This window comes from Lissotriton helveticus, chromosome 5_1 (assembly GCF_964261635.1).
Source record: "Lissotriton helveticus chromosome 5_1, aLisHel1.1, whole genome shotgun sequence".
NCBI classification, from domain to species: domain Eukaryota; kingdom Metazoa; phylum Chordata; class Amphibia; order Caudata; family Salamandridae; genus Lissotriton; species Lissotriton helveticus.
The window spans coordinates 67,149,585-67,174,822 of record NC_136065.1 but is presented as its reverse complement, the minus strand read 5'-3'; the positions used below and the strand labels follow the sequence as shown (position 1 = coordinate 67,174,822).

Sequence of the window (25,238 nt, the reverse complement as noted above, 5' to 3'; positions counted from 1 at the left end):
GTTAAGGGGACACTGAGCCCCCAGATGAGAGTGAGTCAAGGGGACCCTGAGCCCCACAGATGATACTGAGTCAAGGGGACACTGAGCCCCCAGATGAGAGTGAGTCAAGGGGACACTGAGCCCCACAGATGATACTGAGTTAAGGGGACACTGAGCCCCCAGATGAGAGTGAGTCAAGGGGACACTGAGCCCCCAGATGAGAGTGAGTCAAGGGGACACTGAGCCCCCAGATGAGAGTGAGTCAAGGGGACACTGGGCCCCACAGGTGAGAGTGAGTCAAGGGGACACTGAGCCCCCAGATGAGAGTGAGTTAAGGGGACACTGAGCCCCCATATGAGAGTGAGTTAAGGGGACACTGGGCCCTCAGAGCTGAGATTGACGAGACGAGACACTGAATGCTCACAGCTGAGCATGATGTAAGGGGACACTGGACTCTCACAGTTAAGAGTGAGGAGATGGAACACTGGGCCTTTACAGCTGAGAGTGAATTAAGGGGACACTGGTCACTCACAGCTGAGAGTGAGATGAGGGGAAACTGGGCTCTCAACAGCTGAGAGCGGAGAGAGGGCCCACTGAGACCTCACAGCTGAGAGTGCTGACGGCGCCATTGAAGACAGCACGTGCGGCGTTGCCCACAGACCTGGACTTGACCCTTTTGTGTGCCAGGTAAGACCTGGGTCAGTGGATTCGTCACTGGCCTGGAAGCAGTGAGGTGAGCATTAGCCTGAGACACTGAGGGACACTCCCATCCTAATAAAAGTCTAATTAAAGTTCATGGGTAAGCACTTGTTTCATCACAGCTTCAGCAGTATCTAAGACAAATTTACCCAGGTATGTGAGGGCAGCACTGGCGCAGTGACAGAGAGTGACAAGAGCAGACAACTACTCGATGACCAGTCCATGAAACGTGAGGAACACCCACTTTACTGTACACGGACAGGTATAAAGGCTGCGGCGTGCAGGGGATGGACACAACCTCTCTCTAAGGTACCCAGACGCACTGTGTGACCTGAGACATCTCCGAACAAAACTCAGCATGGCACCAGCATGGATGGGACCCCGCTGCGCCCTCAGGCTCCTGGCACTATTCATGGTCGTGTACCTCCAAACAGCAGGTAGGAGACTTCAAAGATGGAGGAGGTTAAGGGATGCAAAAACTAGCAGTCAGAAGAGTAAAGCCCTTGAGGATAGTGAATAAACTGAGAAGAACAGCCTTAGACCGACTGTCTGATGGTGAGAGCCCGATGGGGTCAGATATGTTGACTGTAGAGCAGCGAGAGTGTTGTGAAGTCAGAAGTACTAAGGGCCTTATTATGAGGCACTAGCTGCACTTTTGCGTTACTGCATGTCACTTTTAGGATGCACGGTGACGCAATGTGTCACAGCATATTTTCAAGACCACACAAATCCACTTTAAGTGGCTTTTCATGGCCTTGTAAATATCTGCCCCTTTCACGTGGGACACTGCATGAAAGGGGAATTCCATGGGTGTTGCTGTGGGTGTTTCCATGCAGCACCCATGGAATCTGAAGCATTTCCAGATTTACGAGGAATCGTCAACCTGAGAATGCATCAGATTCTGCCACCGCCACTGGGGTGGTATTAGGGAGGTGCAACATGGATAAATGCCCTTATTTCTCCTAGTTTTTCCACTTTCTATGTCTGCTACATTCTGCCAGAGACAGTGTGACAGTGAGAGTTCTCTGGAGTTTGATAGACAAGGTATTTGACAGTGATAGATATACTCAGTGTGCAAAAGTGAGAGCTCTCTTGAGAATGGTATACAAGCTGTGTGACAGTCAGAGTGCTGCGATGTCACACCTACTCAGTGTGTGACAGCAAGAGCTCTCCAGAGTTGGATATACTGACTGTGGGACAGTGAGAGCCCTGCAGTGTTAGATATACTCAGTGTGTGATATTGAGAGTGCTGCAGTGTTAGATATACTCAGTGTGTGACAGTGAGAGGCCTGCAGTGTTAGATATACTCAGTGTGTGACAGTGAGAGGCCTGCAGTGTTAGATATACTCAGTGTGTGACAGTGAGAGGCCTGCAGTGTTAGATATACTCAGTGTGTGACCCTGAGCACTCTCTGAGGTTTCATACACAAGCAGTGTGACAGTGAGAGTGATCCAGTGTTAGATATACTCAGTGTGTGACAGTGAGCACTCTTTGAGGTTTCATACACAAACAGTGTGACAGTGAGAGTGATCCTGTGTTAGACATACTCAGTGTGTGACAGTGAGCGCTCTCTGAGGTTTCATACACAAAGAGTGTGACAGTGAGAGTGATCCTGTGTTAGACATACTCAGTGTGTGACAGTGAGCGCTCTCTGAGGTTTCATACACAAACAGTGTGACAGTGAGAGTGATCCGGTGTTAGATATACTCAGTGTGTGACAGTGAGCGCTCTCTGAGGTTTCATACACAAACAGTGTGACAGTGAGAGTGATCCGGTGTTAGATATACTCAGTGTGTGACAGTGAGCGCTCTCTGAGGTTTCATACACAAAGAGTGTGACAGTGAGAGTGATCCGGTGTTAGATATACTCAGTGTGTGGCAGTGAGCGCTCTCTGAGGTTTCATACACAAACAGTGTGACAGTGAGAGTGATCCGGTGTTAGATATACTCAGTGTGTGACAGTGAGAGTGATCCAGTGTTAGATATACTCAGTGTGTGATATTGAGAGTGCTGCAGTGTTAGATATACTCAGTGTGTGACCGTGAGCACTCTCTGAGGTTTCATACACAAGCAGTGTGACAGTGAGAGTGATCCAGTTGTTAGACATACTCAGTGTGTGACAGTGAGCGCTCTCTGAGGTTTCATACACAAACAGTGTGACAGTGAGAGTGATCCGGTGTTAGATATACTCAGTGTGTGACAGTGAGCACTCTCTGAGGTTTCATACACAAACAGTGTGACAGTGAGAGTGATCTGGTGTTAGATATACTCAGTGTGTGGCAGTGAGAGGCCTGCAGTGTTAGATATACTCAGTGTGTGACAGTGAGAGGCCTGCAGTGTTAGATATACTCAGTGTGTGACAGTGAGAGGCCTGCAGTGTTAGATATACTCAGTGTGTGACCCTGAGCACTCTCTGAGGTTTCATACACAAGCAGTGTGACAGTGAGAGTGATCCAGTGTTAGATATACTCAGTGTGTGACAGTGAGCACTCTTTGAGGTTTCATACACAAACAGTGTGACAGTGAGAGTGATCCTGTGTTAGACATACTCAGTGTGTGACAGTGAGCGCTCTCTGAGGTTTCATACACAAAGAGTGTGACAGTGAGAGTGATCCTGTGTTAGACATACTCAGTGTGTGACAGTGAGCGCTCTCTGAGGTTTCATACACAAACAGTGTGACAGTGAGAGTGATCCGGTGTTAGATATACTCAGTGTGTGACAGTGAGCGCTCTCTGAGGTTTCATACACAAACAGTGTGACAGTGAGAGTGATCCGGTGTTAGATATACTCAGTGTGTGACAGTGAGCGCTCTCTGAGGTTTCATACACAAAGAGTGTGACAGTGAGAGTGATCCGGTGTTAGATATACTCAGTGTGTGGCAGTGAGCGCTCTCTGAGGTTTCATACACAAACAGTGTGACAGTGAGAGTGATCCGGTGTTAGATATACTCAGTGTGTGACAGTGAGAGTGATCCAGTGTTAGATATACTCAGTGTGTGATATTGAGAGTGCTGCAGTGTTAGATATACTCAGTGTGTGACCGTGAGCACTCTCTGAGGTTTCATACACAAGCAGTGTGACAGTGAGAGTGATCCAGTTGTTAGACATACTCAGTGTGTGACAGTGAGCGCTCTCTGAGGTTTCATACACAAACAGTGTGACAGTGAGAGTGATCCGGTGTTAGATATACTCAGTGTGTGGAAGTGAGCACTCTCTGAGGTTTCATACACAAGCAGTGTGACAGTGAGTGTGATCCGGTGTTAGATATACTCAGTGTGTGACAGTGAGCACTCTCTTAGGTTTCATACACGAAGAGTGTGACAGTGAGAGTGATCCGGTGTTAGATATACTCAGTGTGTGACAGTGAGCGCTCTCTGAGGTTTCATACACAAACAGTGTGACAGTGAGAGTGATCCTGTGTAAGATATACTCAGTGTGTGACAGTGAGAGTGATCCGGTGTTAGACATACTCAGTGTGTGACAGTGAGCGCTCTCTGAGGTTTCATATACAAACAGTGTGACAGTGAGAGTCATCCGGTGTTAGATATATTGACTGCATGACAGTAAAAGCGCTCTGATGTCAACATTACAGCAAGTGTGAGGACTTCCTGTTGGTGCTGGGGTTGTGGTTGTGGACAGGGTTAGGGTTACAGGTTGGTGAGACTGGGAGACGTGAAAGTGTAGCATTGGGGTGCGGGTTTGGAATTTCATCTGAGTGAAAGTCTATAGTTTAGAGGTCTTTTGTGGTGTTAGTGTCATGCTCAAGGCTAGGGTAGAGTAATGAAAGTTAGCGCTAGGTTTGTGGTTGTTAACGGATCACGGCTACAGGACTGATTGTGGTTGAAGTAAGGGTCAGGTTGGAGGCAGAGTACCGCTTTTGGCCGCCATAAGTGTGGCAGGGTATGCTCAGACGTGAGTCCCTTGCTCACTTTGCCACTGGATTCAAGCAAGCCGGGCTGAAGACGGCTGGAATGCCAGAAACCGGTCCTCGGAAGCGTGTTTCCGGTCCAGGGAAGACATGGCTTGGCAGTTCGGGCTGGACTGTTCCCATGAGGCACAGGGTCAGACTGATTTGCATATAGCCTTATCTGAACTGGGGTGGCAGAGTGGGCTAAAAAACTGTGATGGATTAAACCCAGATCTTTTGAATGGGTGTGAGTTTTTGATTGATTCAGATGCTCCGTCCATCACCACCCCCCTTTTGTACTGCTTTTGGCCGCCATAAGTGTGGCAGGGTATGCTCAGACGTGAGTCCCTTGCTCACTTTGCCAATGGATTCAAGCAAGCCGGGCTGAAGACGGCTGGAATGCCAGAAACCGGTCCTCGGAAGCTTGTTTCCGGTCCAGGGAAGACATGGCTTGGCAGTTCAGGCTGGACTGTTCCCATGAGGCACAGGGTCAGACTGATTTGCATATAGCCTTGTCTGAACTGGGGTGGCAGAGTGGGCTAAAAAACGGTTATGGATTAAACCCAGATCTTTTGACTGGGTGTGAGTGTTTGATTGATTCAGATGCTCCGTCCATCATCACCCCCCTTTTGTAACGCTTTTGGCCGCCACAAGTGTGGCAGGGTATGCTCAGACGTGAGTCTCTTGCTCACTTTGCCACTGGATTCAAGCAAGCAGGGCTGAAGACGGCTGGAATGCCAGAAACCGGTCCTCGGAAGCTTGATTCCGGTCCAGGGAAGACATGGCTTGGCAGTTCGGGCTGGACTGTTCCCATGAGGCACAGGGTCAGACTGATTTGCATATAGCCTTGTCTGAACTGGGGTGGCAGAGTGGGCTAAAAAAGATGATGGATTAAACCCAGATCTTTTGACTGGGTGTGAGTGTTTGATTGATTCAGAGGCTCCGTCCATCACACCCTCCTTTTGTACCGTTTTTGGGCACCATAAGTGTGGCAGGGTATGCTCAGACGTGAGTCCCTTGCTCACTTTGCCACTGGATTCAAGCAAGCCGGGCTGAAGACGGCTGGAATGCCAGAAACTGGTCCTCGAAAGCTTGTTTCCGGTCCAGGGAAGACAGGGCTTGGCAGTTCGGGCTGGACTGTTCCCATGAGGCACAGGTTCAGACTGATTTGCATATAGCCTTGTCTGAACTGGGGTGGCAGAATGGGCTAAAAAACGGTGAAGGATTAAACCCAGATCTTTTGACTGGGTGTGAGTGTTTGATTGATTCAGATGCTCCGTCCATCACCACCCCCCTTTTGTACCGCATGGTTGGGATCAGGAGCACAGTCTGACTGAGGGTTTAGGCAGACCTTGGGTTTGGTGGGGGTTAGGGTTAGAAGTGGTGTCCAGCTGAGATGTTCACTCACATGAACGATGATTGGTTTTGGTCAGTAGTTGACTTGGGCTCATTGGTTTTGTGATAGTGAGTGTAAAACTCCTACATGCAGCCCAGAAAGAGTGGTCATGACTGGAGTCACGGGAACATTTGGATGAAAGGTTTGTGTAAATGTTGGGTTTACGGTTAGCTTTCACTGGTCTTGTTCCTCTTCTTCAGAATGGATCTAAGAGTACCATCGGCATTAGGTGTTAGGGTTTGGTGTCGGTCGTTATGGTTTCACTATGGATGAAGACTGTAGGGTAGGGGTGAGACGTTGAATAAGCTGGTCATGCACTTTTAGGGTGCAGTCTGAATTAAAGGCTAGGGTTGGGTCCTGTGACGCACATACAGTATGAATGTGAAACAGTGATAATGTAAGACCCACCCTTTAATTTTACTAATAAACTTTCTCTTCCTCTGTTACAGATTGCCAGATTACTCTTCCACCCATTACTTTATTTCCTGCCAGCTCTACAGGTACAGTAGCAGCCTTCAGCCATGCCCTATGTCTCCCTATTGCTGCTTGTGTGTCTATGTGTGTGTGTAAATACATGTGTGTGTGTATGTGTATATATGTGTGAGGTAATTGTTACATACAACATTTGAGGCAATAAACAGTGTTTTCTCATGTATTTGTTGCTCTACTAGAAGGTGAACTTTGCTCTGTGTTAACACGTGTGCATATATTAGCACAGTTTCTCTAAATAATGTTTTATTGGGACACATTTATTTTCACTGACATGACATAAATGTATATATGACAAGATCGATTGCTTTATTGATGACAAGATGATGTCAAATCTGAGAAATATTTTTCCATATTTCATGGATATGGCATTATTCCTGTGAAATATGATTTTTCTCCAATTAGAGATGAATCATAATTTCTTGCCATTACTAATTAATCTCTAAGCAGCAGTATCCATACAAGCCAAAGCAGCCTGAAACCACTCCCCCAAACGTCACCATCCACCTTTTCCAATCACCATGCTGTTATGGAAAGGAATCAAACCCTGAACCATCTAACTGCAGTCAGTGCCCATTGTTAGCAGCTGTATCTCGCAGGGAACCGTTCCAACAATCTTTGGATTTGAGATGGAATGTGTTTTTAACAAACTAAAGCATGGCCTTACATGAGCTAAAGATTTTAATCCTTATCACCAAATAGTATAATACTGTATTTTATTTACTCTTTATATAAAGAGTTGTCTGTTTAAAAAAAAAAACTCAGGATAAGTTCACTGAGCCAACATGTAATCATAAAAGTACATAATGGGTTAGGTGTGAGCTGGTTCCACCTTGCCAGCTCAGAGCTCAGCATTGTGCTGCATGGTAGCTCCACAACACCCAAGGACTATAAAAGAGTGTATTACATGGCACCATTATGGATGTGTGTGAATAGGTCTCTTGCATCGCCGGTCACGTGCTCTTGAGGTCCTGCTGTCTTTTTGTGTCGCTTTGTGGTCCCCCAGAGTGTCCTCTGCTTTCATATTCTCATGCATGGGCTGTTGATCCTGCATTGGCCATCTTCTGGCCCCAGACACCTATCAATCAAGAACAGGCGATTGGTCTTTTCTTTATTCAGCCCCTGATTGGTGGAACTGTAGCCCCACCATCTGTCTTATCCAATCACATTCTTCATTCATTGCATCCTTAACAACCGGGCTCTTCTCATTGGCTGGTTTGTTTTTGCTGAACGGTGGTATTGGGTCACTTCTGACAAGCACCAAGATACCTTATAAGGAGTCACTATGTTATTTTTAAGTAGAGCTAAGACCTGTTGGCTTTGCCAGTGCTTGTTCTTTAACAGCCCAGTTTGCCCAATTTCCATTCATTGCTCACTTCTTTTTAATGGTGTCCTGGACAGTGTCCTTTCTTTGACCTTCTTTGAGGAGTAAAGTTGGGTTCAAACTATTATTCCAAAGAATACCACGAAAAAGTGTAAAGACCGCTTTACAGGGGGTTGGGGACGGGTACTAATACTTTATATTTTACAAAAAGAGAAGAAAGGGCCCACATTAAAAACAGGACAGTACACACTGCGCACTCCGCTGCGGGTGTTTCACCCATACACCCCCCACCCCAAGAGGGCGCCATGCAATGGTCTCTGCGCCGGAAGGCTCCCAACTCTTGGGTTTTTGTTGGGGGCAGTGTTAATAGAACTCAGCAGCCTGGAACTCACAGAACAGGATACTGACCCTACAGGTGTGCCTTTTCTGGGTATTGCCCGCTGAGCCGCACACACTCATCCTGTAGAAGTTGGCTGAGGGGTTAAATAGGTGGGCAAAGCCGCTGATGCTGACTGTGATCTTGTAAACTTGAACCCATGGAGGACAACTGTTATGTGGGCAGGATTATTACTACTTACGCCTCCTCTCTAAGAGCAGCATTAATATTATTACTACCTAAGTGTGCCAAAGAGCTGCATTAAGGGCTCTAAAGTCAGTATTAATAAGATTACTGCCCACAAGTCTCTAAAAGCAGCATTACTTATCATACTGACCCTGTGTGTCCATAAGAAGCATTAATATGAATACTATACCTGTGTGTCCAAAAGCAGCGTTAATATTCATATTATAATAATAATAATCCACATACTATCCATGTGTGTCTATAATCAGCAGCATTAATATTAATACTGTACCTGTGTGTCTGTGAGCAGCATTAATATTCATACTATCTATGTGTGTCCATGAGAAGCATTAATATTAATGCTATCCATGTGTGTCCGTGAGAAGCATTAATATTAAGGCCATCCATGTGTGTCCGTGAGCAGCATTAACCTTAATGCTATCCGTGTGTGTCCGTGAGAAGCAGTAATATTAATACTATCCGTGTGTGTCCGTGAGAAGCAGTAATATTAATACTATCCATGTGTGTCCGTGAGCAGCATTAATATTAATACTATCCATGTGTGTCCGTGAACAGCATTAATATAAATGCTATCCATGTGTGTCCGTGAGCAGCATTAATATTAATACTATCCTTGTGTGTCTGTGAGCAGCATTAATATTAATACTATCCCTGTGTGTATGAGCAGCATTAATATTAATGCTATCCATGTGTGTCCGTGAGCAGCATTAACATTAATACTATCCATGTGTGTCCGTGAGCAGCATTAATATTAATGCCATCCATGTGTGTCCGTGAGCAGCATTAACATTAATACTATCCTTGTGTGTCCGTGAACAGCATTAATATTAATACTATCCATGCGTGTCCGTGAGCAGCATTAATATTAATGCTATCCATGTGTGTCCGTGAGCAGCATTAATATTAATACTATCCTTGTGTGTCTGTGAGCAGCATTAATATTAATACTATCCCTGTGTGTATGAGCAGCATTAATATTAATGCTATCCATGTGTGTCCGTGAGCAGCATTAACATTAATACTATCCATGTGTGTCCGTGAGCAGCATTAATATTAATGCCATCCATGTGTGTCCGTGAGCAGCATTAACATTAATACTATCCTTGTGTGTCCGTGAACAGCATTAATATTAATACTATCCATGCGTGTCCGTGAGCAGCATTAATATTAATGCTATCCATGTGTGTCCGTGAGCAGCATTAATATTATTACTATCCATGTGTGTCTGTGAGCAGCATTAATATTATTACTATCCATGTGTGTCTGTGAGCAGCATTAATATTAATGCTATTCATGTGTGTCCGTGAGCAGCATTAATATTATTACTATCCATGCGTGTCCGTGAGCAGCATTAATATTAATGCTATCCATGTGTGTCCGTGAGCAGCATTAATATTATTACTATCCATGTGTGTCTGTGAGCAGCATTAATATTAATGCTATCCACGTGTGTCCGTGAGCAGCATTAACCTTAATGCTATCCATGTGTGTCCGTGAGCAGCATTAATAATAATACTATCCACGTGTGTCCAAGAGCAGCATTAATATTAATACTATCCTTGTCTGTGTATGAGCAGCATTAATATTAATACTATCCATGTGTGTCCATGAGCAGCATTAATATTAATGCTATCCATGTGTGTCCGTGAGCAGCATTAATATTAATACTATCCATGTGTGTCCTGAGCAGCATTAATATTAATACTATCCTTGTCTGTGTATGAGCAGCATTAATATTAACCCCTTCGATGCTGATGACGGAACCGTTCCGTCATCAGTCACGGCTGAGCTGTGCTGATGACGGAACGGTTCCGTCACGACCGCGCCCTGTTCTGGAATGTCCAGCACAGGGCGCGGCTACGGCGCCGCAGTCAAGGTGTTAATACTATCCTTGCCTGTGTATGAGCAGCATTCATATTAATGCTATTCATGTGTGTCCGTGAGCAGCATTAATATTAATACTATCTTTGTCTCTGTATGAGCAGCATTAATATTAATACTATCCATGTGTGTCCGTGAGCAGTAGTAATATTAATGCTATCCATATGTGTCCGTGAGCAGCATTAATATTAATGCTATCCATGTGTGTCTGTGAGCAGCATTAATATTAATACTATCCATGTGTGTCCGTGAGCAGCATTAATATTAATACTTTCCATGTGTGTCCGTGAGCAGCATTAATATTAATGCTATCCATGTGTGTCCGTGAGCAGCATTAACCTTAATGCTATCCATGTGTGTCCGTGAGCAGCATTAATATTAATGCCATCCATGTGTGTCCGTGAGCAGCATTAATATTAATGCTATCCATGTGTGTCCATGAGCAGCATTAACCTTAATTCTATCCATGTGTGTCCGTGAGCAGCATTAATATTAATGCTATCCATGTGTGTCCGTGATCAGCATTAATATTAATGCTATCCATGTGTGTCCGTGAGCAGCATTAATATTAATGCTATCCATGTGTGTCCGTGAGCAGCATTAATAATAATGCTTTCCCCGTGTGTTCGTGAGCAGCATTAATATTAATACTATCCCTGTGTGTTCGTGAGCAGCATTAATATTAATGCTATCCGTGTGTGTCCGTGAGCAGCATTAATATTAATGCTATCCATGTGTGTCCGTGAGCAGCATTAATAATAATGCTATCCCTGTGTGTTCGTGAGCAGCATTAATATTAATACTATCCCTGTGTGTTTGTGAGCAGCATTATTATTAATGCTATCCGTGTGTGTCCGTGAGCAGCATTAATATTAATGCTATCCATGTGTGTCCGTGAGCAGCATTAACATTAATGCTATCCATGTGTGTTCGTGAGCAGCATTAATATTAATACTATCCCTGTGTGTTTGTGAGCAGCATTAATATTAATGCTATCCGTGTGTGTCCGTGAGCAGCATTAATATTAATGCTATCCGTGTGTGTCCGTGAGCAGCATTAATATTAATGCTATCCATGTGTGTCCGTGAGCAGCATTAACATTAATGCTATCCATGTGTGTCCGTGAGCAGCATTAATATTAATACTATCCCTGTGTGTTCGTGAGCAGCATTAATATTAATGCTATCCATGTGTGTCCGTGAGCAGCATTAATATTAATACTATCCCTGTGTGTTCGTGAGCAGCATTAATATTAATGCTATCCATGTGTGTCCGTGAGCAGCATTAATATTAAGGCCATCCATGTGTGTCCGTGAGCAGCATTAATATTAATGCTATCCATGTGTGTCCGTGAGCAGCATTAATAATAATGCTATCCCCGTGTGTTCGTGAGCAGCATTAATATTAATACTATCCCTGTGTGTTCGTGAGCAGCATTAATATTAATGCTATCCATGTGTGTCCGTGAGCAGCATTAATATTAATACTATCCCTGTGTGTTCGTGAGCAGCATTAATATTAATATTAATTTTAAGCGGCGGCCGCTTAGGACATTTTGAAGGGACTATCCACATAATGAAAGGAATTATAGCTCCGACGGCACTCAGAGAGAGCATTTTAAAATGGCACCACTACAGAGGCAGGAGCAAGTGAAAGAGGACTACATTTTTACTGGGTAGGAAGGAGGAAACAACCCCTGACCCCAACAGCTGATAAAAAGAAAAAGAGGACTAAGTCAAAAGTAAAAAGAGAGAAAGGTTGCAGACTTTAGAAAAATAACCAAAACGGCAGACATCTTGAAATATGGCTAGTCTATCCAACTTTATAGTAAGAACACATGCTAGTGGAATATTGAAGAAAAATACAGAGAAGAAGAAATTATAACAAGAATATACCAAGGATTACATCAATCACGCAATTATTGAAACGCAATTACTAAACTAATTCTATCTATTCACAACACCTTATATAATCATACTACACTATTATCTTAATACCAGATATATTGTATGATAATTATTAATTATTAGCCAGTAAGTGACGCTAAGAGAATTACAATAACACATGAAGAAAGAACTTTCGGTCTGCAACGCCAACAATTAGCGCAAGATGGAAGACAATTACCTGGAAAGAACAGACATGAACGCTTTCAATATACAATATCCTGCAAATCTATCTAAAAATGCAGCCAAAAAACTCAAGCATAACATAATGAGGAGAAACCCGGACACTTTGATCTCTGACACTTCCTTTTGTATGGATAAAGGGATCATCTTGAAAGACTTGATTTTCTTCACCAGAAGAAGGGCGAAATGGCGCAATACCTTCACAAACCTGTTACATATTAAAGCCACCACCAACATCCCACATGGAACGAAATTCCTGACCAGAGCATCTTCTAAACTTAGCGCGGATATTTGCATAACTATTTTTAAGAATGGAATAGTGTTGATCCAAGCGGCGAACGACGATCTGGAAAAATTCGACAACATCTTCCCTACCCTAAAAAGAACTATGGAGAAATCGAGCCCACTCCCCAACCAGAGTAGCACAGAAGAAGACAACCCCGGCCCACCTGTCAATTCCACTACAGGTAGTTCAACAACTAGAGAGCTCCAGGAACCGAATCAAGACACAAAAAGAAAAGACACTAGGCCACCAGTCAATTATACTACAAGTAGGTCCACAGCAAGAGACTACCAAGAAACGAAAAATGCCACACAAATAAAAGCCACTAGGCCACCACAATGCCAGAAGCTGTCATCGGACTACTCAGTCTCATTTGGCAACAACCCTAGAAATACAGGCCCAACCAAAGGTCGACTAGAACTGGTTCAAGCTAGGCAAAGAGAAGACACCGAGCCAATACAACCCCGGGACACGCTAACAGACAACATAAACATAGCCGAATCCGACACAATAAATATTATGCTAACCAGAGAACAACAGGAACCTGTACAAAAGAATAACCCATCAAATAACCCACAGGAACAAGGCCCTCAAACTGGAGCCTTAGACGTAAGTGGAAACTCATCTATCGAGAATAACTCAGAGAGAAGACAAAATACACAGAACAACAATTATGACAATGGGACAACAATACCAGACAAAACGGATAACCCAGAAATCAAGGAGAGAGAGAACTATTGGCCGAAGGGAATGACCAAGAAATCCATGATACACGAATCGAAACGAAAAATCTGGAACAGAAATAAAGAAAATAGGAACCTACAGAGGATTATTCACACTACGGCACCCAAGGTCATGAGAAAAATCCGCGAGATCCAAACTCAAATCAGCAACTTAGCACAAGAGATACAAAACTCCTCGAAAGGAATTGTAAAACTTTGTGATATCACAAAAAAGACTCAGAATGAAGTAGAACTCATCGGAAAGTTAGTAAATACTTCCATAGCAATAAACAATTAGAGATCTCCGCCATTGTCAGATAGACAAAACAGACCAGATAGGAACCTAAATCATCTAACCGAAGAAGACATATCATCACTTCTCCAGGAATATGAACCATCAAACCACATGATTACTCAGGAAATCAAAAGAGTAGAGATTTACATAAACAGAACATCCACAAGGAAGGAAAATAAAGTAAACTTCAACAACTTACAACAAATCCAAATATCCACAGAGCCGTTAACCATGACCACAGACATAACGGAGAAATCTCTAAAATGTCTGCTGCTCAACTGTCGCTCGGCGGCGAAACATGCATCGGACATAGCCGACATCATCCTCAATCAAGAAATAGACATAACAATCCTGACGGAAACCTAGTTATCCGATTCCTCATCACCAGTCATGGACCTTCTGGTACCACCGCAATATAACATATTAAGACTAGACAGGCTGATAAGGACAGGGGGAGGAATTGCCTGTATCCATAAATCAACTTTTGAAGTTAGCCAATTTCAATCAGATCCCCTAGAATCATGCGAATACCTAGGGCTCAACGTAAGATCGGCTAACAAACATATCTGCAACTTACACGCCCTTTACCACCCACCAGGAAACAATATGAATTTCATTGACCAAATGAAGGAGATCATCACCACCAACGCCAACGCTGACATCAACAATATATTTTTAGGTGATTTCAATCTCCATTGGAACGACAACAACGACAAACAAGTCAACGCCTTTAAAGAATTCTTAAATGACCTAAAACTATACCAAGCTTGTCATCAACCAACGCACTCAAAAGGAGCTACACTGGACTGGATTATCTCAAAGAACAAGGACATCTCAATACTCTCAATTGAAAAGTGCGACTGGTCAGATCACCACGCCATAACTTTCCAAATACCATCACAGGAGAAAATAAAAACGACACAAACTACCAAGATGAAAAAAAAATGGATCCGAGATACCAGAGACGCTAATATGGATTTGCTAGCTGAAAGCTGCAAGAGAGACTTGTACTCACCTGACAATATGATAAATGTCAACGATCTAACGAACCACTACAATTCCGTAGTAACAAAAATAGTCAATGACACCATTCCACTCAAATTAAAAAGAGTAACAGAAAAGAATAAAAATCCATGGTTCAATGGAATATTGAATGAAGAAAGACGAAATTTGAGACGAGCGGAAAGAATATGGAGACAACACCCTTCCTCCCATACACTGAAGTCACTCAGAAAAATCAGAAATGAATATAACAAGAAGATTATTATCACTAAAAAGGAATTTATCAGAACTGAACTGGATAACGCCAAAAATAGACCTCGCAAATTATTCGAAATCATAAAACAACAATCGAACAAACTGGCAAAATCTGCCCATGAGGTTACAAAAACACAACTAAGCTGCGATGAATTTTCTACCTTCTTCAGTAACAAAGCAGATAAGTTGGAAGAAGAGCTTAAGACCGCCGCAGATAATATAAAAGACAACACTAATACACTTACTTCTGTTCCCAATTTTGAGAACTTTACGACTAAAAACAATGCCCACTGGAACACCTTCGAACCATTAGACCAGAAGGAAATTGCCAAAATAATAGCAACCACGAAACCCAACAACCACTATAACGATCCACTTCCATCAAAATGCCTGAAAGAAATTAGCCATAACATGATTACAATTTGGACTGATATCATAAACGCCTCTCTCACACAGGGGTGCATGCCTGACAGCCTGAAGACGGGACAAGTTGTCCCAATCATCAAAAAACTCACAGCGGACCCAACCGATCCAAACAATTATCGCCCAGTGACTAACATCCCTTTTCTCGCCAAACTCATAGAGAAATGTGTACAAAATCAGCTGAATAAACATATCGACACCTACTCCCTACTAGATGACTACCAATCGGGATTCAGAGCTAATCATAGCACGGAAACAGCAATCCTACACATTGTCGATGATGCACTTCAAGCGCTTGATAAAAATCAATCTTGTCTACTCATCCTCCTAGACTTGTCAGCAGCATTTGACACAGTCAATCATGAAAAATTACTGAACAGACTACATGGTAGGATGGGAATATCAGGCACGGTACTAAAATGGTTCGAATCTTTTTTAAAGAACAGAACTCAGAGATTCCTAGTAAACCAAGCACTATCGCCTTCATGCCCAAACTCACTTGGAGTGCCGCAAGGATCCACCTTATCTCCTTCTCTGTTTAACTTATACATCGAACCTCTCACAGAAATTCTACGGAAATCAAAAATATCCTACCACATGTATGCAGATGACACGCAATTGTACATCAAGATTGCTAGCTTGGAAAACATAACCACAATGAATGATGCCCTCAATCTAGCGATGGAATGGTTAACGAACAACCATCTCAAGCTTAACGCCAACAAAACTGAATTCTTGCTCATATCACCACATAAAAATCAATCCTTAGTGAAAGAATGGTCCAAAATGATTACAGCTTTAAATTGCATCCCAACCCTAGTAGACTCGGCGAAATCTCTCGGAATCACTCTGGATGAGAACCTGGATATGAAAACGCACATTAACTCCATGGCAAAAAACGCTCGTTTCCACTTGAACTATCTGAGAAAGATGAAATCCTTTTTAACGGAGACAGATCTGAAACTAGCGGTGCATTCTCTGGTTATCTCCAGGATCGAATACGGCTGTACTACACTGGCTGGTCTACCAAAAATCTCAACGGCACCACTAAAAGCCTGCCTCAATGCAGCAGCAAGACTAATTACAGGCTCGAGGAAATTTGACCACATAAAACCTCACTTGAAGGCCTTAAATTGGTTACCTTTTGAAGCCAGAGTACAGATGAAAATGGCTTGTATAACCCACAAAGCGATTCATCACAACACACCTAAATATCTCGCCCACAAAATAGAAATCACAGGAAGAAACAGACTGGTCAGGAATGCCAACTATCTGCTCCTGAAACCGCCTATCTTTAAGAAGAAAAAAACCTATGAAAGGACCTTCTCAGGCGTAGCGCCCAGGATTTGGAACTCCCTCCCTGCAAACATCAGAAAAATTAGAAACACAACAACATTCAAGAAAGAAATAAAGATCTTTCTTATGAACAAGTTCCTCCCATAATCTAGATAATTCGAAACCGGAGACTTTCATGGATTTTATTCCATAGGATCTGATGTAACACCATTATTCTCTACCTCAGAACGTTATTAACTCAGGTACTGAACCAATACCTCGATGTTGCTTATCAAGATTTTTAAGCTATAGTAATTACTATGTCTAAATCGCCATGTACTAAGACAACATGTTTTCTGCTCGTTTGTACATTTCTTTTTATATTTATATCACATGCTGTTAAGCGCTCTGATACCCATGGGTCACGTACGCGCTATATAAAACTGTTAATAAATAAATAAATAAATAAATAAATAATGCTATCCATGTGTGTCCATGAGCAGCATTAATATTAATACTATCCCTGTGTGTTCGTGAGCATCATTAATATTAATGCTATCCATGTGTGTCCGTGAGCAGCATTAATATTAATGCTATCCATGTGTGTCCGTGAGCAGCATTAATATTAATACTATCCTTGTGTGTCCGTGAGCAGCATTAATATTAATGCTATCCATGTGTGTCCGTGAACAGCATTAATATTAATGCTATCCATTTGTGTCCGTGAACAGCATTAATATTAATACTATCCATGTGTGTCCAAGAGCAGCATTAATATTAATGCTATCCATGTGTGTCCAAGAGCAGCATTAATAATAATGCTATCCCTGTGTGTTCGTGAGCAGCATTAATATTAATACTATCCATGTGTGTCCGTGAGCAGCATTAATATTAATACTGTCCATGTGTGTCCGTGAACAGCATTAATATTATTATACCTAAGTGCCCCAAGGGCCCTGCTATTAAGACTACTTACCACATATCTCTAAAGTCAGCAGTATTATTATGAGTGCCGCGTGCTCCAGGAATATTTATTATCCAAGTGAGTCTATGAGCAGCAGCAATATTATTACTACACATGAGTATTTAAGTCCAGCTTTTGCTGACTCACTTTTTACCCTCGTTCTCCTCAGTGTCACCGACCACCCGGACTACATCGACCACGTACACCACCCGGAGGAGGGACAGAGACGACATGAGGGACTATCACATTGCCATTGTCGTGCTGGCTGCCGTGATCCTGGCTGTGGTGCTGACCATGTGCTTCGCGGTGAGTAAAAGTGGTTGGGAAGGGCTAATTCCTACTGCCCTGTGTTTTATTACTTACTGCCCTTCGGGTGAGTACCACTGAAGCTGTGAATGAGGTAATGATCCCTCTGTCCCCCTAGTGTCAGCATTGTTACATATTCTAACTGTATGGCAGTGACAGCGCTGATATTTCAGATACAGTGACTGTCACAGAGACTGCTGCAGATTTTGAAACACTGTGTTACTGTGCGGTTGGATATACTGACTGACAGTGAGGGCTCTGTGAGGTTAGATATTTAGACTGACAGTGAGGGCGCTGCGAGGTTAGATATATTGACTGACAGCGAGAGGGCTGTGAGGTTAGATATATTGACTGACAGTGAGAGCGGTGCGAGGTTAGATATATTGACTGACAGTGAGGGCGCTGAAAGGTTAGATAGATTGTCTGACAGTGCGGGCGCTGTGAGGTTAGATATATTGACTGACAGTAAGGGCACTGCGAGGTTAGATAAATTGTCTGACAGTGAGGGCGCTGTTAGGTTAGATATATTGACGGACAGTGACAGCGCAGCGAGGTTAGATATATTGAGTGACAGTGAGAGCGCAGCGAGGTTAGATATATTGACTGACAGTGAGAGCGCTGTCAGACATATTGACTGACAGTGAGAGCGCAGCGAGGTTAGATATATTGACTGACAGTGATACCGCTGTCAGTTAGATATATTGACTGACAGTAAGAGCACAGCGAGGTACGATATATTGACTGACAGTGAGAGCGCTGTCAGTTAGATATATTGACTGACAGTGAGAGCGCTGAGAGGTTAGATATATTGACTGACAGTGAGAGCGCTGTCAGACATATTGACTGACAGTGAGAGCGCAGCGAGGTTAGATATATTGACTGACAGTGAGACCGCTGTCAGTTAGATATATTGACTGACAGTGAGAGCACAGCGAGGTATGATATATTGACTGACAGTGAGAGCGCTGTCAGTTAGATATATAGACTGACAGTGAGAGCGCTGCGAGTTAGATATATTGACTGACAGTGTGAGCGCTGCGAAGTTAGATATATTGACTGACAGTGAGGGCGCTGCAAGGTTAGATAAATTGTCTAACAGTGAGGGTGCTGTGAGGTTAGATATATTGACTGACAGTAAGGGCACTGCAAGGTTAGATATATTGACTGACAGTGAGGGCGCTGCAAGGTTAGATATATTGACTGACAGTGAGGGCTGGGAGGTTAGATATATTGACTGACAGTGAGAGCACTGCCAGGTTAGATATATTGACTGACAGTGAGGGCGCTGCAAGGTTAGATAAATTGTCTGACAGTGAGGGCGCTGTGAGGTTATATATATTGAATGACAGTAAGGGCACTGCAAGGTTAGATATATTGACGGACAGTGACAGTGCAGCGAGGTTAGATATATTGAGTAACAGTGAGAGCGCAGCGAGGTTAGATATATTGACTGACAGTGAGAGCGCTGTCAGACATATTGACTGACAGTGAGAGCGCAGCGACGTTAGATATATTGACTGACAGTGAGACCGCTGTCAGTTAGATATATTGACTGACAGTGAGAGCACAGCGAGGTACGATATATTGACTGACAGTGAGAGCGCTGTCAGTTAGATATATTGACTGACAGTGAGAGCGCTGCGAGTTAGATATATTGACTGACAGTGAGAGCGCTGCGAAGTTAGATATATTGACTGACAGTGACAGCGCAGTGAGGTTAGATGTATTGAATGACAGTGAGAGCGCTGCGAGTTTAGATATATTGACTGACAGCGAGAGGGCTGTGAGGTTAGATATATTGACTGACAGGGAGAGGGCTGCAAGGTTAAATATATTGACTGACAGTGACAGCGCTGCGAGTTTAGATATATTGACTGACAGTGAGGGCGCTGCAAGGTTAGATATATTGTCTGACAGTGAGGGTGCTGTGAGGTTAGATATATTGACTGACAGTAAGGGCACTGCGAGGTTAGATATATTGACTGACAGTTACAGCGCAGCGAGGTTAGATATATTGAGTGACAGTGAGAGTGCAGCGAGGTTAGATATATTGACTGACAGCGAGAGCGTTGTCAGACATATTGACTGACAGCGAGAGCGCTGCAAGGTTGGATATACTGACTGACAATGAGGGCGCTGCGAGGTTAGCTATATTGACTCACTGTGAGGGCGCTGCGAGGTTAGATATATTGAGTGACAGCAAGAGGGCTGTGAGGTTAGATATATTGACTGACAGTGAGAGGGCTGCGAGGTTAGATATATTGACTGACAGTGAGGGCGCTGCAAGGTTAGATATATTGTCTGACAGTGAGGGCGCTGTAAGGTTAGATATATATTGACTGACAGTAAGGGCACTGCGAGGTTAGATATATTGACTGACAGTGATAGCGCAGCGAGGTTAGATATATTCAGTGACAGTGAGAGCGCAGCAAGGTTAGATATATTGACTGACAGTGAGAGCACTGTCAGACATATTGACTGACAGTGAGAGCGCAGCGAGGTTAGATATAGTGACTGACAGTGAGAGTGCTGTCAGTTAGATATATTGACTGACAGTGAGAGCACAGCGAGGTTAGATATATTGACTGACAGTGAGAGCGCTGTCAGTTAGATATATTGACTGACAGTGAGAGCTCTGCGAGTTAGATATATTGACTGACAGTGAGAGCGCTGTGAAGTTAGATATATTGACTGACAGTGACAGCGCAGCGAAGTTAGATGTATTGACTGAGAGTGAGAGTGCTGCGAGGTTAGATATATTGACTGACAGCGAGACGGCTGTGAGGTTAGATATATTGACTGACAGGGAGAGGGCTGAGAGGTTAGATATATTGACTGACAGTGAGAGCAATGCAAGGTTAGATATATTGACTGACAGTGAGGGCACTGCAAGGTTAGATATATTGTCTGACAGTGAGGGTGCTGTGAGGTTAGATATATTGACTGACAGTAAGGGCACTGCGAGGTTACATATATTGACTGACAGTGACAGTGCAGCGAGGTTAGGTATATTGAGTGACAGTGAGAGCGCTGCAAGGTTGGATATACTGACTGACAATGAGGGCGCTGCGAGGTTAGCTATATTGACTCACTGTGAGGGCGCTGCGAGGTTAGATATATTGACTGACAGCGAGAGGGCTGTGAGGTTAGATATATTGACTGACAGTGAGAGGGCTGCGAGGTTAGATATATTGACTGACAGTGAGGGCGCTGCAAGGTTAGATATATTGTCTGACAGTGAGGGCGCTGTAAGGTTAGATATATATTGACTGACAGTAAGGGCACTGCGAGGTTAGATATATTGACTGACAGTGATAGCGCAGCGAGGTTAGATATATTCAGTGACAGTGAGAGCGCAGCGAGGTTAGATATATTGACTGACAGTGAGAGCACTGTCAGACATATTGACTGACAGTGAGAGCGCAGTGAGGTTAGATATATTGACTGACAGTGAGAGTGCTGTCAGTTAGATATATTGACTGACAGTGAGAGCACAGCGAGGTTAGATATATTGACTGACAGTGAGAGCGCTGTCAGTTAGATATATTGACTGACAGTGAGAGCGCTGCGAGTTAGATATATTGACTGACAGTGAGAGCGCTGTGAAGTTAGATATATTGACTGACAGTGACAGCGCAGCGAAGTTAGATGTATTGACTGACAGTGAGAGTGCTGCGAGGTTAGATATATTGACTGACAGCGAGACGGCTGTGAGGTTAGATATATTGACTGACAGGGAGAGGGCTGAGAGGTTAGATATATTGACTGACAGTGAGTGCACTGCGAGGTTAGATATATTGACTGACAGTGAGGGCGCTGCAAGGTTAGATATATTGTCTGACAGTGAGGGTGCTGTGAGGTTAGATATATTGACTGACAGTAAGGGCACTGCGAGGTTAGATATATTGACTGACAGTGACAGCGCAGCGAGGTTAGGTATATTGAGTGACAGTGAGAGCGCAGCGAGGTTAGATATATTGACTGACAGTGAGAGCGCAGCGAGGTTAGGTATATTGAGTGACAGTGAGAGCGCAGCGAGGTTAGATATATTGACTACAGTGAGAGCGCTGTCATTTAGATATATTGACTGACAGTGAGGGCGCTGCGAGGTTAGATATATTGACTGACAGAGTGCTGCGAGGTTAGATATATTGACTGACAGTGAGAGCACAGCGAGGTTAGATATATTGACTGACAGTGAGAGCACTGCGAGGTTAGATATATTGACTGACAGTGAGAGCGCTGTCAGTTATATACATTGACTGACAGAGTGCTGCGAGGTTAGATATATTGACTGACAGTGAGAGCGCTATGAGTTAGATATAGACAGTCAGAGTGCTGTGGAATTAGTTAGTCTTGTGGCAACAGGTCTCATAGTTCTAACCTGCCTGGGTAGGGTGAGGTTGAGATCAGTCCATTAGTGGAGGTGTGGGGTTGGGAAGGGAGAGGCCATTGGCCTCATTTCAGCAGAGCTCAGGCCACTCACACCAGGTTTAGCCTGTCTAACTGCACTGCCCTGCCCCCGCCCCAGGAGTTAGAGCCACTGTGCAGCCACAGGAGTAAGTTTCACAGCTCTGGGCTGACTTTAGATATGAGACGAGCCCCCTTTGCCCCTCCGGGCTTGGAAGGCGAGGCTCTTTGCTTCAACCACAAAGAAGTTCAGTAGATGTACTCGTGTTTCGTGACTCTGGTCCTAACTAGAATCAGCGTCAAGGAGCGGCCCCGATGACGTTACGTCGCACCATGTACCTTTTGGTGTAAGTGTAACTATAAAGGAGATTGTCCCCTCTTTGACCAGGAATCTGGCATCCCTTAAAGTGTAGGAGTGAAGTGAAGTGAAGTGAAGTGAAAGCAATTTGTATAGCGCACTACCACTCCAAGCAGCATCTTGGCGCTTCGACTCAAAGGCAAAGATGGTCTAGATTACTGTGTTCAGCAGATAACAAGGGGTTATACCAATGTTTTGCATACAGAGTCCGCCAGACTATAAATCCATGTTTTAAGGGATTTCCTCAACTTCTTTTCGGGCGTAATTGTACGAAGTTGCTGGGGCAATTTATTCCATGCCTTTGCACCAATAACTGACAGGGATTTTCCTCCTTTTGTGGCCAGTCTGAATTTTGGGACAATCATTAGGTTAGCAGTAGCCGATCTGAGTTCTCGGGTAGGATGATATCGATTGAAGTGTTTATATAGGTACAGTGGACCATATTTGTGGAATGCCCTAAAGGCAATCGTCAGGACCTTGAACAGGACCCATCTGACCTGCAGGACCCATCTGACCTGCAACTGAAACTCAGGTAGTCCTCACATAAGTGTATCTTCTGTTGTTGTTGGTATAAAAACATATCTCAGTGCGATCGCTGTGATGCAGTTAGGGATCCTTGGCCCTGAAGAATGCCCCAGACCCATTAGGGCTACGGATTAGGGCAGAAACATGTTGACCTAATAGAGAGATGGACTGAGCCATTGCAGTCAACCCACCAACTCATGTGGGTTTTTAGATATGCCTGCAGCGCCCTATGAATAAAGGTGTCGCATCGGGGAACTACAAGGCATTTTTTACTTTCTGATCTGGACCCCTCTTTTGTCCAGTAGCTTTTAACTAAGAACTCTCTCCTGACCCAAGTCCAACAGGTGGTCGAGTACGCCCTGGTGGCACTGTCCTACCACGGGGAGAGAGGTCGCCGATGATAAAGCATGTCACAAATATGTCTGCGAGGCCTCCGCCGCCATAAGGATGGACTTCTTTAGTCTCTCTAGGCTTTTCTGGACAGTAATTCTGTATTATCTGTTTAGGACTTTGACTTGCTTTCCCAGTTAGGATCAGAGTAATGTACATTAGTACAGCTACTGCACGTCTTTGTGGTTGTGGCATTACTCGAGAGGACGTTGGGTGCTCTTACCTCCTCCTCGCCCCTTTTGTGATAAGAAAGGCTCTTTGCTAACCCTTTTATCTCATTCTTTTCCAGAGCATCTTCAGCAAGTGCAGGTCGCAGGGATTCCAAGACGTTAGTCCCAGGTGCTGAGCCCTTGAAGATGTGGAGAACAGGTGACCCTCATGGACAGCTCATCCCTTTCCACCCTGTCTGTGCCACTCCTGAAGAGTGACACGGCATTAGGGGTGGGCCAATCTACATTATTTATTTCAAAAGTCAAGCTACATGTATTACCAGAATTATGCTTGGGTGGCAATCTGCATGAAAACGCACACGAGGGGTGGCCTTGGCCAAACCCCAGAGCTAAGTGTGATATTTGTTCAATGCATTTACCTTATCGTTGCCACAAAACATACCGTGAGCGTTGGTAGTGGACACGGGTCACACCAGTCTCACAGGCCCACAACACATTTTCTTCTAGAACTAGTTAAACAGAAATTAATGATACAAAATAAGTGAGAAAATAAGCAGACAAAATAACAGCACACCTCCACCAGACCTGGCTAACCAGCACCTCCCCCAACCAAACCAAGACAGAATTTCTGTTGTTCACCAAGAACAAGCAATAACCACTGGACACTTGGGTGAGTGACTTGAACCTGAATGGCTTCGTACCCTCAACTCTCATCAACGCCAAGTCTCTCGGATTCACCCTGGACACTATTCACCCTCTCAAGGCCTGGTAGCTTGACTCACAGTATATTGGCTGATACTGATTCTGTGTTGACCAGAGGTGTTCATGTTATGATTGTTAAATTATTGGTGTAAATAAAGAATCATGAACTTACCCCATGTGCAGTTGTTTTGTCTGTGGCAGATGGGTGGGTCTGTGGTGGACTCCTAAGATCTGTAAACATCACAATTGTATAAGACTACTTTCAGCAATGAATACTCTTGGTTTCCTACAAGGCTGGCCTACAGGGGACTTTAGTAACATACAGGGGACCTTAGTGACCTACAGGGGACCTTAGTGACCTACAGGGGACTTTAGTGACTTACAGGGGACTTTAGTAACATACAGGGGACCTTAGTGACCTACAGGGGCCCTTAGTGACCTACAGGGGACTTTAGTGACTTACAGGGGACTTTAGTAACATACAGGGGACCTTAGTGACCTACAGGGGACCTTAGAGAGCTCCAGGGGACTTTAGTGACCTACAGGGGACTTTAGTAACATACAGGGGACCTTAGTGAGATCCAGGGGCCTTTACTGACTTACAGGGGACTTCAGTGACTTACAGGGGACTTTAGTGACCTACAGGGGAATTTAGTGACCCACAGGGGACTTTGGTGATAGGACTTCGCCTAGGAATGCCCACCAGACTAGCCTCTAGGGACAGGAGTAAGTCTTTCATACTTGTGGAGGCTTGGGCTGAGGGCTATGTGCCTGG

General features: G+C 44.0%; 1 long non-coding RNA gene across 1 annotated transcript; it reads left to right on the top strand.

Annotated features, from left to right (window-relative positions):
- The first annotated feature begins 914 nt into the window (after positions 1–914).
- On the top strand, positions 915–24,634 carry LOC144752959 (uncharacterized). Its single transcript, XR_013594155.1, has 4 exons — positions 915–1,115; positions 6,430–6,480; positions 17,772–17,908; positions 23,881–24,634. It is a non-coding gene; the product is annotated as an uncharacterized LOC144752959 (long non-coding RNA).
- The last annotated feature ends 604 nt before the right edge of the window (positions 24,635–25,238 follow it).